Source organism: Rhipicephalus microplus, chromosome 4 (genome assembly GCF_043290135.1).
Source record: "Rhipicephalus microplus isolate Deutch F79 chromosome 4, USDA_Rmic, whole genome shotgun sequence".
Lineage (NCBI taxonomy): Eukaryota > Metazoa > Arthropoda > Arachnida > Ixodida > Ixodidae > Rhipicephalus > Rhipicephalus microplus.
The window spans coordinates 77152990-77170277 of NC_134703.1; positions in this window are offsets into that span (position 1 = coordinate 77152990).

Here is a 17288-nt window from a genome sequence, read left to right on the forward strand (position 1 = left end):
GAATTGAACGACGTGGTCGAAAATTTTGCAATTTTTTTTTCTAATAAGATAAGACAAAGAGGATGTCAGTAAATCTGTGGAACAGAATAGCGTGGTCATTGGCACGAAATGTTTCCACTATAGTTCTACTATCAACTGTCGCCATCTGTAGAAGGTGGGGTATTGATCCACCATGATTCACCCTACGTTCCTGAAACATATATACGGGCCGTCACCAGGGGTCACGTCGATCATTTGTCGTCAGTGGTGTGGTAGCCAATAAATAGCCGCCTTCACGTCGTTCTCTTCAAAGCAAGCGCACTCAATATAAATGACACTCTCATTGAGACAGCAAGGAGATACTTCCGCCACATCTAATGTATAGAAGCTGACGCTTCGCGGGAACCCCACTATATACTCTGGGATGACGCACACTTGTCCGCTTGCTCAAAGATGCATCCCGCAGGAGATATATCTACAACTAGATTCGTAATTCACTGGCCTTACTTCCGTTTGCTTTCATATAGAAGAGTTCAGCGCCGACCACGGCGAAGCACCAGTGTCAACTGACAGTGGTATTCTGGGGGCAACATTGAGACGCGTGACTGCCTCTTTATTGATTACAAGCGCCGGCACACGGGGTTGACCGGTAATAATGCTGGGCGGCGGGTTTGTCCGAATAGCGTCAACAAAACTGATAAATCTGATGGTAAATAAGGTCGTTATCATCACCGAGGTTCTCAAAAGTGAGGGTGCCTTGGGCGCCTCTTTCAACATCAATAAGAGTCGACGAATGCTTGCTCAATGCGAGGTCAGCGTACTTTACTTTTTTTGGTATGAACTCACTCCGATTGATGGCCGCTCGTCACCTGCGTATAATGAGACAAACTTAACGTATTTTCGTGAATATACCCTTGGGCTTAAGATGTATGCTTGCCATACTTACTAAGTGCAGCATCGCTTATCCCTCAGCTCTTGTCTTAATTGTGCTAATAAGTTGACACTGATTGTGTGTGTGTGTGTGTGTGTGTGTGAGAGAGAGAGAGAGAGTGAGAATTTATTAGAAGCCAGAGAGGTCGGCCTGAACTAGTTCCCTCTAGCCTGCTACTCTACACAGGGAATAAGGGAAAGGGGAAGGAAAGAGGGATGAAGGGCGATGATGGGGACAAGAAGAGGTGGTGCATATGTACAGTAGCCACTTAGCATAGTACCCTGCAGACTAGTATCTAGTCCAGTGCTTTTTAAAAAGTCTAGAACAGCCTTTGTAGCAGTTTTTGACACTGTTTGGACGTTCATTGCTGACAATATGTGGCTTTCACTTAATGGCGTTCTTCCTATGCTTGCCAACGTGGCAGTTAGCATTTTTCTTTGTGCCACGTATAATGCACAGTCACAAAATATGTGAGCTATCGTTTCGCGCACTTGGCAGCGTTCACGATTCGGGCTGTCCGCACGGCCGATAATGTGGGTGTAGTGGCGAATGAAGGAGACGCCCAGGCGAATTCGGGGCAGTATATTAGCATGTCTTCTGCTGATTTTAACTGGAAGACGAAAAGTCATACCGGGGTCTGTTTCCCGCAGGCGCTTGTTCCGGTGATCTGGTAGCGACCAGTAAATGACAGCGCATTCGCGCATGAGTGATCTGAACAATGTGTTGACGTCACTTCGCTAATACGGTACTTTGACGTACATAGGAGCGTTGTATACTGCCGCTCTTGCTTCGCTATCGGCTGTTTCGTTGCCAACCAGGCCGCAGTGTCCAGGAATCCATTGGAGTGTAATCAAGTGACCGCTCCTGTGTGTTAGGTCAAATGCTTGGACAATTCCTAACGCTAACTCGTAAAATTGGCCTCTTCTTGAGCAAGAATGGATAGCTTGAAGCGCTGATTTTGCATCAGACAAAATCGTCCATTTCCGCGGTGCTTGGTCGTTCACAAATTTCATGGCTTCTTGTATATCAACAAGTTCTGCAGCTGTCGAAGATGACCTGTGATCTAATTTGTACTGTCGGGAAATACCGAGTTGAGGGATCACGAAGGCTGCAGTTGAGGCGGACGAAGTTATGGATCCATCGGAGTAAATGTGCACAGAGTCGCTGTATCGGTCATCCAAATGTGCCAAGGTGAGTTTCTTGAGGGCAATATAAGAAACACACGACTTATACGAAATTCCACGTATGTGAAGGCACACCAGCGGTTTAGTCAACGTCCATGGAGGCACTGCAGGGATTACGGCAGGTGCAAAGCCTGAAGAGATCAAGTGCCTGATTGATTGATATGTGGGGTTTAACGTCCCAAAACCACTTCATGATTATGAGAGACGCCGTAGTGGAGGGCTCCGGAAATTTCGACCACCTGGGGTTCTTTAACGTGCACCCAAATCTGAGCACACGGGCCTACAACATTTCCGCCTCCATCGGAAATGCAGCCGCCGCAGCCGGGATTCGAACCCGCGCCATGCGGGTCAGCAGCCGAGTACCTTAGCCACTAGACCACCGCGGCGGGGCGATCATGTGCCTATGTGTGTCGAGGCATCGCGAATAGGTACCACCTGGTCGGTCCACTTGTAGCGAAGACAGCGGGTGCTTTGCATGTCGGGTCAGCAGAGGAAGGTGCACTCGTAGAGGCTCACAGGACGTGTAAACCTGTATAGGGTAGGTGCGGGACTCCTCTATAGTGCCAGAGGTTGACGTGCACCGTGGCAGGCCAAGGCATATTCTCAGTGCTCATGCCTGAATGCTCTCTAAACTACGAAGGCACGTTGCCCGCATGCTGGAAAGTACAGGTGAGCTGTACCGTATATATAGCCCACAAACAATGCCTTGCATAACTGCAGAAGACTTTTCTCTGAAGGGCCCCATCTCAGTCCTGCTATAACACGAAGAACATACACAAAACTGATTAGTTTGTTTCGCAGCACAGTCACATGCTTTGACCAGGACAGGTTGCGATCAATGACGACCCCTAAATAGCGGTGATGCTTGACCGCGGGAATCACTGCTCCGTGAGCGAAGATTGGGTACTGCCACATTGATTTCTTCGTAAATGCCAATGCAGCAGATTTTGCCATTGAAAGTTCCAGGCCCTGACGACGTAAGTACTTAGATGTTATTGATGTGCCTTGTTGTAGCCTTGCTCGCAGTTGTGCTCGCGTTGCTCCAGATGCTCATATGCATATGTCGTCCGCACACGCACTGATTCGGAGAACATCGGGAAGCTCAGCTTCAAGGCCAATGAGTGCTATGTTAAAAAGCATGGGACTCAGGACGGCGCCTTGCGGAACTCCACGGCTTACGAGGTGCCTGGCCGTGTCACCGTCAGATGTCGACATAAAAATGGTACGTCCTCTGAGAAAGCTCACTATCCATGCGTGTAGTCGGCCACCTACGCCAATGTCTTCAAGTGCGTCCAGAATGGCCTCATGGTAGACGCTATCGTACGCGCCCTTTATATCTAAGAAAATGGCCCCTACCAATCTCCGACGTTGTCTTTCCTTTTCAACAGAAGAAACTAGATCTACAACACCGTCTATAGATGATCGACCTCTACGGCAGCAATTTACAAAATCTGGTAAGCCGACATTATTCTCCAGCAGCCATTCGAATCTTGCCAGCACCATGCGTTCCATCACCTTACCGATGCAACTGGCTAGGGTAATGGGTCTATAGAAGACAACTCGTGTGAACACTTGCCTGGTTTCAGTAAGGCCCCTATGCGGCTGCGCTTTCAACTCTCTGGGACTGTCGCTGTTTCCCACGTAGAGTTGTAGAACGACAAGAGAGCCTGCCTTGCTTCCTGGCTGAGATGATATAAAGCCGAATAAGTAATTCCCTCAGGCCCTGGTGCAGACGACCGTCGGGACGCAGAAATCGCAGCGTCTAGTTCGTGCATTGTGAATGGTAAGTCGAGGCGATCGTCGCTGGATGGTGGTGAGGCTAAACACGAAGGTGATATCGGTGAGGAGGACTCACCTACGAGTAAGTGGCAGTAATCTTCTGCAACCTCTACTTCAGGTCGACCTTCCTTTAGAGCCAAAGCTCGGAAAGGGAACAGCTGTTGAGTGGGTGTCTGAAGGCTTCGGACAGTTTGCCATATTCGAGACAGGGGTTTTCTGGGATAAAGAGAGCCACAAAATACCCTCCACCGTTGCCTATCGAGCTTATCGAGGTGTCACAATACTTATAGTTGTGCTTGGCGTGCTGTAGATAGGTCAAAAGGTGATTTCGTCCTCCTGTATTTCCTCTCTGCCCGGCGACGGATTGCACAAAGGTATTCATATTGTGCGTCAAGTTGTGATCTTGGTAGCGACACATTCAGAAGTTTCGTATTCATTGTTAAGGCTGATGCAATGAGGCTTTCTATTTCAGATATAGATTGAATGTTCCCGCACTGAGCATTTACAGAAGCTTGGAATCCTGGCCAGTCTATGCTTTTCACAAGCAGGGGAGTCGAACGACGGTATCCTTTTAGCTGTATATATGTAGGGAGATGGTCACTTTCATGTGTTTCAACGTCTACGAACCAACAGGTGGTAGGCAAGAGACTTCTGCTCACAAAGCATACTTCTAGACAGCTGCTGTATGATGCGCCACGGAGGTAAGTAGGTGAGCCATCGTTAATGGACATCAGGCCCTTATTGAGCAGAAAATCGGCAATGTCCCTACCGCGGGTGTTCATTGAGGCAGAACCCCACATGGGATGATGTGCATTGAAATCCCCGACTAATACATGTGGTCCAGGGCAAGCTTGGAGCACAGACTAGAGATGGGAACAGTCCACGTGGCTTCTAGGAGGATTGTATCCACCAATGATTGATATTGAACGTCGCTTGTGCTTTATAGAAAGGCAAATATAGTCGTTAGAATCATGAGAAGCCACGGCATGTCTCACGTACGATAAATCTCGACGTACGCATATAATTACTTTGCTCGAATTTCGATCATCGCGGGACCACAAAGTGACGTATCCGGAAATCCGAAACGACGACATCATATTCGACTCACATATTACAACCAACGGAAATTTGCATTTAAACATCCGTTGTCGAAAGTCAGACAATCGGCTTCGCAAACCTCGTGCGTTCCACTGCATTATAGCAGAGGTGCGCACACGTTCATCGAAGAAATTCGCCATATTATTTAGGGAAGGGCCAGCAGTAGCGGTTCTAGCACGTTGAGGATCTGCACTGCTGTTTTCGTACCTGGCGTGTGTATCTCGTAGAGAATGGCACGAAAAGATTTTAGTAGATGCTTCAGCATAGCTTGATTCTTCTCAGTGTCTTGCCTATCATTTTCCGCCCTATTTGAAGTTGCAGCCCATGGTGTGGTCTTTTTTATTGCTCCGGTCGGTAGCGAAGGCCACTCAGTATCTGAAGCATCGTCGTGCAACGCGGGCGTTGGTCCACTTTCTGCATCCCTGGAACGTGGTGCGTACAACATGGGTGTAGCGGCCTGATAATGCGCACGCGTATGTTCATCTGTTGCTGATGGTGATGCATCACTCCTATATCCACTATGCTTTCGCTGGTGCCTACGTTTTGGACGACGTCTGTGTCGGCGGATGGACGTGACAGTCTCTCTGTGTGTCGAGTTGTCTCTGACCATCTTCCGCAGGACGCGAATTTCTTCTTTGATCTTCGGGCACTCCTTCGACTTTGCTTCATGTTCACCAGAGCAGTTTGGGCATTTCAGTGGAACAGCAGTATCGCAGTTTGCCACCTTATGAGACGCGCCGCACACCTGGCAAGTTGTCTCACTTTTGCACACTGCGCTGATGTGTCCCAACTTGCAGCACTTGTGACACTGCAAAGGCCGTGGCATGTAAGGGCGCACGGGATATCTCACGTATCTAACCTTCACGCTAGGAAGCAGAGTCTCAGAATCAAATACTAGTTTGATGCAGCGAGACTGCCCGAAGCGGCGTAAGGTCACGATTCTGACTGTCAACGTCACAAGATTCTGGAGGTCAGCGTCTGTGATATCAGCGTCGACGTCATTTATCACGCCAGTCGTTGTTCCTTTCCCATGAGCGAGGAACGCGCGAACTGAAATATTTCCGAGCTGCGTGACGGCCTTCAGTCTGTCAAGAATGGTTTTGTTTGTCACATCCACTAACAATATGTTTTTCTTGCTATTTATGCGAATTTCATTCACTTGAGCAGGTGCAACTCACTCGAAATAATTAGTCAATGACTGCCTGTTTAGTGAGTTCAGGTTGTCTGATGTAGAGATCGGTACGTACGAGATGGTGAAACATCGCTTCCCTTTGTCTAGCGCCTGCTGTGGCTCCGCCGTTCATGACGTCTTGCGTAGCTTCCTTTTCAACCAGCGGGTATGGAATGTCCTGAAGTCGGCTTCCGATTCCATCTCTTCCACTGATGAGCTCTCGGTAGAATCATCACAAAGAGCAGAGGCGCCAACGTGGTCACCCACATTCGGTCCATCCTTATGCAAACGACTAGGGCCCGCGGTCTCGTTGGATGGATGGTCCCGCATCCCGGGGGGTGACGTCCTCCGTTCCGCTTGTTCAGAGAAAGCCAGGAATTCTGACGGTTTAAGAAAAAACGAAAGTTGTTCAAGGCAGAATTATGCCTGAACGCACTTTTTCTTCCTCGCCTTCTAACCCTAGTCCTGATTGTGAGAGCTTGCTAAAGAAGCTATCCTGCTCTCAAGAGTTATCTGAGAGGGACGTGAAAAAAACTACTAACGGAACATACGTTTAACTCGTATGTTGATCGCTTGCATGGGGCGTCAAGAACACGCAACATGGCTCCAACATGATAAATTAGATGACGTCAAGGCAGTATAACTATGTGGTGATGAACTAACCTGCTTCAGCGTGATAACGACGTCCTGGAACATTATTGGGTCTTTGTGGATGAACAACAATGGAACCAGCATACGGTGTGCAGATAAAACTAACATGACGTCACAAAGTTCGCGTTTCAACATTTTCATTCTCCAACGTGACTCTTTCAGTCACAACAGTGGAAGCCATCAGACCACAAAGGCATTGTGACTAATGCTGGCCAATGCGAAAATGAGACATCGAGCCGACTGTGCACACTATATGTGTTGCAAGAGGAGACAGACCAAATACAACAACCATTCAACCACGTCAAGACCTTAAAAATTAAAATTGGCTAGTATTAATATGCATGAGGCAGTTACACGCTAGAAAGCATGATCCCGGAATATGTGCCTAATAGTGAAACTACAGAGCTGATTGAGCTTCCAGATAAAAAAAAACAGACAACCTACTGACACAATTATATTTCAATATTGTGTTGTTTGGCCTTCAATGACACACCGGATGATCTGCTTGCCGTTTTTTTTTTCTACTCACAATTCGCTCTTGTCTAATGCACTCCGCACGTGCACTTAGATGACCACTCGTAGCTTTTGTCAAGACGTAGCCGTGCTGTCAAATTGTTCGCAATGTGAACGCATAGCATACCATGACTATAACAGCACCACTGCGTATTACTAAAGTGCACATACTAAAGAATAGCTCTTTCAGTTTATTTTTATTAGGCTATTTGTTGTTGAACAGAGAAAAAAGCTCCGCAAAACGTGATTTTTATAAATTCGCAGGAATTATACGTTTAAAGAATGTTCTTGGAACACATTAGGGGTGAGCGTGGTGAGTGAAATCTGAAAGCCACACAGCTTTAGCAAGAACTTTCACATGTGTCTCAACGTTTGATACTGTTTTGCGGTTTTATGAATTGAGCGTATCAAGGACCGGTGAATGTATGTATACCATCACGCTTACAACACCATATATGGGCCATGTGAAAATATCTCTTAATTCTCCATGAGCTAGAACGCACAATAGTTTTGAGAACTTTCTCTTCGCGGTCATTAATCTACGGCATGTCCCTTGCAGATTCAAGTAATGCTTCATTTTCAAGGGACATTGGTTTCCCTTGTATACCACTTCTCTTAACGCGCAGAGCTTCATTAACTGGGATCCTTCGTTTTCGTGTTTGTTATTTATCTTCACAAATTGCCTACGTGCCTCACTGCGGCTATAAATTTTTCCTGCGAATATTGAAAAATTGCTCGGGTCGGAAAAGGAAAGTATAAAAATATCAAAATAACGAAAGAGAGAAAAAGAACTGAGACGCAGTCCTAATTTATTTTGATATCACAGTTACACTAACATGAATTCGACTTGTCTTAGAACCGTTTAGGTATCGAAGTTTCCTGGAATAAGAACATTGAGGTCATTGGATTCTGTACGCTCGTGGTTTGGCACAAACTGCTGACCTAAGTAATGGCTGTGGATAGGAAGTACCATTGGCTTTTGCATACTGTACAACTCTCAGGCCCAACCAGCAGCTACCAGCATTCCTCTGAAAAGCACAGTTACATAAATCATTGTTTCGCGGCGATCGGACTACAATATATAGGAAACTATAGCTTCATTTGAAAGCAAGAAACATGGGTGTAATGTGTAAGACATTCCGCATTACGATTCACTGGTTTTAACGTGTTAGGGTTCAAACTTCAGTTAAACTTTAATCGTGAAGTAAAATTAACATTCACTTTCCCGAGCAATGTATCGATGAACTTATAAAGAGCTATAGGGGATCGGTCACGGTAGAAATAAAGCGGTCAACAACATTCTCGACCGTTTTGCAAATCAGTCATCAATAAACAACTGGATTTTTTTATATTTAGGATTAGGCCTAGAGGAGGAGTCAGATATGAAGTACACCTGTGGCCATGCTTACATAATTTTATCGCGTGTACGACAGAACAGACGACACGAAAATACTTCAGAGCCTAATGAGAGTATAGCAGTGTCAGCTTAAGGGGAACTTTGAGAAAAACAAATACAAACAGCGCCGCTTCGCGGACACCGACAAAACAACAAAACTGGTGGTAGTCTTTCCGTGAAGCTCTTCTATGTTTTGAAAATCTTTCAAGTGTGTTGTATCACTGCTCTTTTTTTAAACACTCTTTGTTAAGCTTTGAGAAAATAGTATAGCCACCGGCTTCTGACCCGCAGGTCGCGGGATCAATCCCGTATGCGGTGGCTGCATTTCCGATGGAGGCTGAAATGTTGTAGGCCCGTGTTCTCAGATTTCTGTACACGTTGAAGAACCCCAGGAGGTCGAAATTTCAGGAGCCCTCCACTACGGCGTCTCTCATAATCATATGATGGTTTCGGGACGTTAAACCCCTCATATTGATCAATAGTATAGCCATCCAGTTTTCTAACCACAAAGTACCACGTTATAGTGGTGTGATATGGTAAAGCACATGCCATTCGTTCGTTTGTTTGTTTGTTTTGCCTTCAATCTATGCCACGTGCCAACACTACGCCATTTGTTGGTCCAACAGTCACCGTGTTTTTTTCAGTGGAAGTTGTGGTGTGTGGGACTTGCCCAATTTCTGTAGGAGAAACGCATTATGATGGCGATAGTTTTCTGATAGGCCGCACAGACTCCCGCGGCACATACCCGCTCGTTGGGCTTGATGATTTCTTCCTTTTTAGTTAATCAGTGGCGAGTAATGGGATAAACCCAATGTCTACGGCGCTTACTGGTTTGTGATGCCCGCAAGGGTTACCACGGATCTCTGGCATGAAATGGTCGACCAAGAACAACTTCGTTGTTAAAAAGGGGGATGAATTAGCAGATAATCTAGGGCGACATACTTCGCATGCAAAGTGAATGTAAATTGTATTAGGGTTCCAAACACTATAACGCTATAAAACCAAATGCTCTGCATTATGCTCCGCCGAATAGACGTGCTGGAGTGTACGAATGAAAACAAGAAGCAGAATAACGCGATGGCTCCACAGGATCGTTTCTCTGTTTTACATCTTTTTTGTTTCATTTGACAAAGCGTTTACAGCTTTTCAGGACGTGAGCAGACTTCCTCATCAACGTGATGTCTCATTCGAACAAAAACGTGGCACGTCAACCCCGCCGGGACGTTTTATTACTTTTCCCGATGGGACATGGCCTATAGCGATCACGGGTGTTGCCTCTGCTGTTCATACTATTACCACACTAATGTTTTTTCTGCAAGGTTGCGAAAGCGCTGCGGTAATGTGTTTGGCGATTTATCTTCGCACCCCACATCATTATGCCCGCTTTACGAAGCATTAACTAGCACAAACATCGAAGCAATTTACGAAGCAATAACTTAGCATAAACATCGCTATCGAAGCGTCGTAGACGGTCACATTGGCGCAGCTCGGTTCGAAACTGCAGCTGGTGTGATACGTGACGCTTTTACGTCCACTTGTTATCTGCGCGCTGGGCGAGCCCTTTATTCAGTCAGAATGAAGGCGCATAGAAAGAGCAGCTTGGAAAACAATAAGATATACTCACTTCTCCTTTGGTGGTTGAACGGCTCTTCAGCCTGCTTTCCTGCGATTATGTCTCGTTGTATTCGTAAATTTCAGATTTTTGTAAATTTTCTAGGCACTCGTGGGTTATTTTGAGTACCGAATATGGGTGCTACACCCAGCTTATGTGTCATTGTGTGAGGTGCGCGGCTACGATTCAAAATCCAAGGTGAACGTAAATGAAAAACAAAAAATACAACAATAACATAACTAATATTGCCGGACGTGCGAAGCAACGCTAATGCGGTGACATAACTATTATTGCCAGACGTGCGAAGCAATGCTAATGCGGTGTTTCATGTCGTTTATATTCATTGCGACCGGAATGCCTACAGTGGAGTAGCAATGACACTGGCTCAGATAGTTAATATGTGTAGACCGAACAAAAATAAAGCTCGGTGTACTGCCCGCCCATTGTGCTATACAGCACGCGTTTAAATCGTGCCGGTATACAAGACAGACAACTGCGCTCGGTTGTGGAAGCTTCTCAGCTTTCCCAATTTTGAGCATGCCCGTTATCGGCCCACTAAATAACATTAGAATCTTGATGATAAATTTATATGCTTTATCAGACACGAACAACTTTTAAAGTTATACAAAAGTCCCCCACCCCCTTCCCCCGTTTTCTTAAAAAAAGCTATCGTGATTTTTTTTTTTGCGTTTTCAAGCCTTCCTGAGAAGAAAAGCGCATAGCTTGTATTTAACTTCGAGCGCACAGCAGTGGCGATGAGGCTCATATGAGCCAACACTGTGTCCATAAATTCAAATGCAGTCACCTCCTTCAAACGCCGGAAGTCGACACTTCTGTTTGACAGTTGCATGTCATTCGTGCTTTTAGCCGTCTACTACGCTGGTAAGTGTCACCGTTTACTCTTTGCCAGCTCTCGGTTTTACCAGACTCTCGGAACTATCGATTCGTCATGCGTTATAACCATAAGCTTTGTGAAATGAAACGAGCTAGTGTGCTCGGAGTGTACTTGCGGCCCGAAGATTATTGCATACATTCTAAAGTGTAAATCAAGCACTAAGAATCAATTAAGAAAATAGGTCGTGAAATTTTTACGAGTGTCATCGGCAAACTCAGAACGGCTGATCGAATTCGGCGATGACCAACGGCGCCGCTTGCTGCTATCGCTGTGATTTGAGTTCTGAGTGACACTTCAATGATTGTAACTACCTCCGTAAAGAGATGGATTTTTAGCGCTCACTTCTAGCGAAAAACAGGGCTGCTACAGCATTGAACCATGCGTAAAAAAGGAAAGAAACTGTGAAGACTTTTAGGATAACTGGTTCAATAGAGAGGGATTACAAAAAACCGTTGGTATAGAAACGAAGACTAAAGCACGAGAACGGGCTAGAAAAGCCGCAAGAAGTGGTTAGCTGAGTTACATAGTAAATATCGCTTGTGGAGAAAGGAGACGATGCCTTCGTGGACGTTCGTTTCCTGGTGAATGGACGAGACAGCCACTGCGCCCGCGGCAACCATCTCGCATTACAAAGCACCTTCTATAAGCACAGAACGCAAAACAAACAAACAAACAAACAAACAAACAAACAAACAAACAAACAAACAAACAAAGAGACCGATAGATAGATAGACATACAGGTAAACAAACAAACAGCAAACTAACCGGAAAACCCACTTCATTGCTTCCGTTGCCATCGCATTCGCATAAACACAAGAAGGGGGACGAAGAGTGTGGTCCCGCATCCCGCGTATCTTGGTTTTCCAGAGCGTGCATCTTTTTTTTTTCTTTTTGCGCGAGTATAGAATTCCTCGAATTGAGGACGTTTGACCACGCAGTATGAGTTGTGTGAATGCAAGTTCACGTTTTTTTTTGTGTGTGTGTGAACTGACAGAGTGAATCGGTGAGCTCTCGCCAAAAGAAGTATGCTTTTCACTTTCGCCGTGTCCACGCATAAACAAGCGTTCGGCAAGTAAGAAAATATACATACAAAAAAGTCAAACAATACACAGCAATCCATAAAGATATATAATATGCTTATACTCTTACAACGTTTCAAGAGGTGAGATATTTAGGCATTCATATGCAACTGATGATGTAATGTTGATGATGTAATTAAATAATGATGCGATGAATAATGATGTTCGTAATCCTAAATGTCAGAACTCAGAATGTATGTTAGACATTGTACTAAGAAACTTCCAGCAATGCTTCATTGTTTTGAGAAGTCCCATCCGCAGCTGAATATTCAATAGTACCAACAAAAGTGTGTTCGTATTGTATCACCAAATTACATACCTTATGCTTAAATCATTTGCATAAGAGCCCTTCATCCCTGCGTCCAAGCACATGTGTTCTTCAGTCACTTATACCACCCTGTGATCAAACAGGCCGGGGTCCCATGCCGAGGCATTTTCTATTGCTTTCTCCTACACGCATACGCTCCTGGTAAAGAGCCGCAGCCCTTCTATTATTGTTTTTTTTTTGGTGAAATATCACCACTTCAATAGGGGAACGAGCCTATATCAACATCGGGCCATATGTCTACGTAATGAATAGGTTCGGCGCCAAACCACGCTTCACCACTGTCGTCTTGGTTATTGTAATAAAGCAGATACGGCACGGTTGCACTGGCCCGAAGTTAAAAAAAAAAAGCACATACGAAACGCTCAAGGCACTATAAGCTGGCCCTGAATGAAGTGCTTCGCAAACTAGGCTTCTGTTCTGCTTGTATCATACGACGGGCCAAAACAAAAAATACGTAAGAATGGTGTAAGGAGACGGAAAGGAAATCTTGCTCAATATTCTGAGTTGGTTACGTGTCATGACAAAAGCAAAAATTAAAAAAAAGAAAACTTTTCATAATTTCGTGGAAGCAATTCCAACACGCTGTTTACAGCCAAGTCAACAGCAGCTTCAACTAGCTCTGAAGGCGTATATTTATTAGGTATGCTCTTAGTGATAGTTAACGATAAACGCCGTTGATTTCAGAAGTTGGTGAAAAAGCTATAGTGCAGCAAGCGCACCTCTAAACATAAAGATGTAGGATCTTAAATGGTTGTATGCACTGTTTTGATCGCCCGTAGTGCCAATGTTCGCGGCTGGAAGAACAAAATCGGCTCAACTGCCCCTGCCCGCTTTCTCCGTTATTAAGAGGCGTACGTATTGCATAGACATTTTTATAGAAAAAATACTTCATAAAGTAAGTGTTTATATTCAAGATATTACTTCTGCAACTAATGAGGCAATGACAAGTTTGTTATGTAGTTTTATACTGAGCCACTGTCTCCTACCTCAACCCAACCCAGACCTTACCAGAAAACGCATTTTCTAAACTCATGGCACCATGGGTTTTCATTTTCAAGCAAACAATGTATTACCTCAAACGTAAAGTAGGCGTTGTAGGTGTGGCCAGGAAAAACTCCCAAGGTCCCTTATGCAATCGCTTAAAAAGACTCGATAGCGAAAGCAATCTTGTTAACGCGATAGCGTTAAAAAGCTCGCTTTGCAGAAATTCCGGCGTCGGTGTCCTTTATTGCGACGAAAAAAAATCGTCATCTTTGCGTGACCGAAAAATTGAGAAATGTGCAAATAAAACAAATAACAGAAAAAATGTGTGTCCGGTTGGGAAGCAAACCTGGGTATTTCGATGCGTGGTAAGCAGGTGTCCTACCACACAGCCACGCCTCTGCCTGTGAGTTGAATGGAAATAACTTCCTGTGCTAGGAAATGCAGTAAAAGTAGGTTTCATGCTTTACAAACACTCGCGTCACAAACACGTGCTTCACAATACAGCATGGAATACAGGAGTAAAAATTGGGGGACCCTTAAGCTTCGCCTTTAAGAGTTGAACGCGATAGCGAAAACCGGCCCCTAGTGCATCCTTCAACCTCTAAGTGCATGCCTATTCATGTATTTTGTTACATGCACACGCACGCGCACGAACACGCACACAGTAAATTGGACCAGCGCGTGCTATTATCGCCGAATGGGCTCGCTTTCGTCGTGACTCCTGTCGAACAAAAGGCGTTAAAGGGCCCTGAAACACTTTTTCAAATAACCATGGAATGAATTCACTAGAAGATCTCATTTTCTCACGAGTTTAACGCCACAAAAAATTTTAGGAATCCGCGTAGTGCGCGTGGAGTTACAAAGTTTGTCGCATGCTGCAATTACATTAGCCCTTCTCTCGTCCCGACGAAAGCACTGGAAGCTAAGCAGGGAGGGGTGGCAGGGCAAAGAAACTACCGCGCCTCGTGACCTTTAGCACTTTTTTTAATCGAATGCGCGGCTTTTCAGTGTGATCGCGCGCGCACGCGTGGACGAGTAGTGGCCTCCCGCGGCTATCTCGGTAACTTGATTTTTCGGTCACAGACGAACAGACGATTTTTCGCTCACAACCAACGGGGCCGACGTTAGTGGCGGGTTTTCTGCGACACGATCTCTTTAACGCTATCGCGTCAATAAAGCATAGTACAAGCGTACATTGCCATTGGGCGACAGAAAATAAGATTAATATAATGACTTCATAGTTTAAAGCGAGTCCTCACTACAGAAAGCGCACACGCTTCTGCAACTTTAAGGCCACGTAGTGGCTGCACAGCAAGTTCGAAAATATTTGGTATGCAAAGTGTTTGAAGTTCACGCACCAGGAACAGAATATCACTGGCCCGTTAAAGCGAAGCTTAAGTGTCCTCTAATTTTTTCCGTGTTTACCCCCCTTCTTCCCGTGCTCACCGGAAAGCTTTCTTCACCAAAAGTGGTTTCGCACTGACTCCATGATCAGAGGTATCGCAAGCTTTTTGCGCGTCAACTTGCTTGGTGTCGCCTCCGCGAACGGCCGACGTCTAACCAAGTGACCACGTGCAGGGGCGCAAGCAGACATTTTTCTTTTTTGGAGGGAGATCAGCTTCTTGATTCGAGTGGGGAAGGGGGATCTTTTTGAAATGGTAATTTTGCGCTCTGTATGCTATGGCAAAATGAAGTTTTAGGAGGGAATAGGGCACGGGCCCGGTGTGACATCTCCTTGCTGCGCCACTGATCACGGGGGACGAGCCGGACCTCGCGGGACAACCTCAGCGTCCGTCTGCACTTAACTTTTACACTCTCATTTTTTTGACGATGTCATGATGACGTCACAAATGTTGACAATGTGTGATGTTATTACGTGTTGATTTTTCACACAATGCCGATGAACATTTTTTGAGTTTGATGAGGCATCTAATGCTGTAGCCTTTAAAAATTATGAGGCAGCTTCACAGCTTAGCCTGAACGTATTGCGGAGCGTGGTGGCTTTTCTTGCTTATTTAATTTTTTCTTCCCGTCTTTCTTTCTCTTTTTCCATTTCTCAGCCCTTTTTATCTCTCTTTGTCACTTTCCTTTCCGTCTTCACCTTTCTCTCCAATCCTAGAACGTACAAAGTGATCAAAAGGCATCCGTTCATGCCAGTGGCTTGACAGCTCCATAAAGATAGTACTTATAAAACATTCGCGGCAAGTTTTTTAATTCACAAAGTTCACTAAGAACTTCACAAGAGATGTTAACGGCGTTAAACCTCTGCTTTGGTGCTGAGAATAAAGAATGAAAAAGAACCGCACTTCTAACGCGTGTCCTGGCACGCATCTAGTATGCGCCAGAAGAAGCTGCCTGCTCCTCCGTTTCACTCCTGTTGCAGCATAAGATAAAGCAGACCCTTTAATTACAGATGCTTCAAAAACTGTAAATTTCTCGATCCCGCGAGTCAGTTAGAACCCTATAACGAAAAGTTAAAACTTATTTTGTGTTGGTGCAGCCGGAAAGTCAAACACTTAAACTTAGAAGAGGAAAATACAAGTAAACAAAAAAAATTGGGAACAGCTGTTCGAATTGCATCAGATGCTGCACTTAATAAGGGCAACATTATCAGTTGCCGAGGTTACGAAGGCTGCAAAGGGCAACTTCCCAGAATCCCATGGTACTGTCAGAGAGGCTGTGTGACGCGCCTGTCTTGTGAAAGTTTTCAGTACTTAGTATTATTTTGTGATTACTTCGTGCGCAGCATAACCTCTTCAAGAGAAAGTAAACAGCGTCGGAAAGTCTCGCTTCTTGTCTCTTGTTCACCGCTCACAATTTTTTTTAAGCTGCCTTCAAGTGAGCAACGTTTCTTGGCTTATATTTAATTGTGAAAAGGTCAAAAGTTTTCCAAAGCTGGGGATGACTTTGTATATTTGTAGGGACAATATTATAGTTACCTACATTTGATTCCACAACTTGATTAAGATATATAGATCGGCAAGGTGGTCTTTCTGTTTCCTATAATCACCGAACGCACCGATATACATACAGGACCATGGCGTAGAAACAAACAAAGAAAAGGACTGCCTTCGCATGAAATATGTTTCAAAGGGTCGGGCTCGAACAAGAATTCGTTATTACAACTTCGAGGCATGAGGTGTGACTCAGATGATTTCTGGAATGTGGGGAAAAAGTAATATCACAATGATTTTCGTAAATGCCAGCGTTTTGCTGCTGCACTTTATAGAGTCATCATGCTTTAATTTGATAGCATATGCGCTAACTACATTAGAGGGCACTGGTTCGTTTAGCCGAATAATTTCTAGCAAGTTGAAATACGCCAGCGCTTCCATCCTGAGAGGAAGCGGCCTTGAAATGGTCATGCTGGGTATGCAAATGAAACCTCCCCACTGGGCTGAGTTGCTGCGATTAGGCTGCACTCAGTAATGACCCGACGTGCTGAGCGCGCAAATAAGACTTGCTGTACTAGTTGTGAGCCTCGCATAACTCGACGTCTGCTGGGAGAACTCCTGCAAGAAGTTTTATGGGTGTTGAGCAGTTTTTTTCTATTGCTCAGCACTTAATATATTTTTTTTCCTTTCTGGCTGCTTTCGGAGATCGGAGATGTTTCTCGTTAAGCAAGTTTTAGTTGCATGGTATTTTTTAGTTGGGTCTTATTTTCGGAGATAAGTCGGCACCCCAAGGC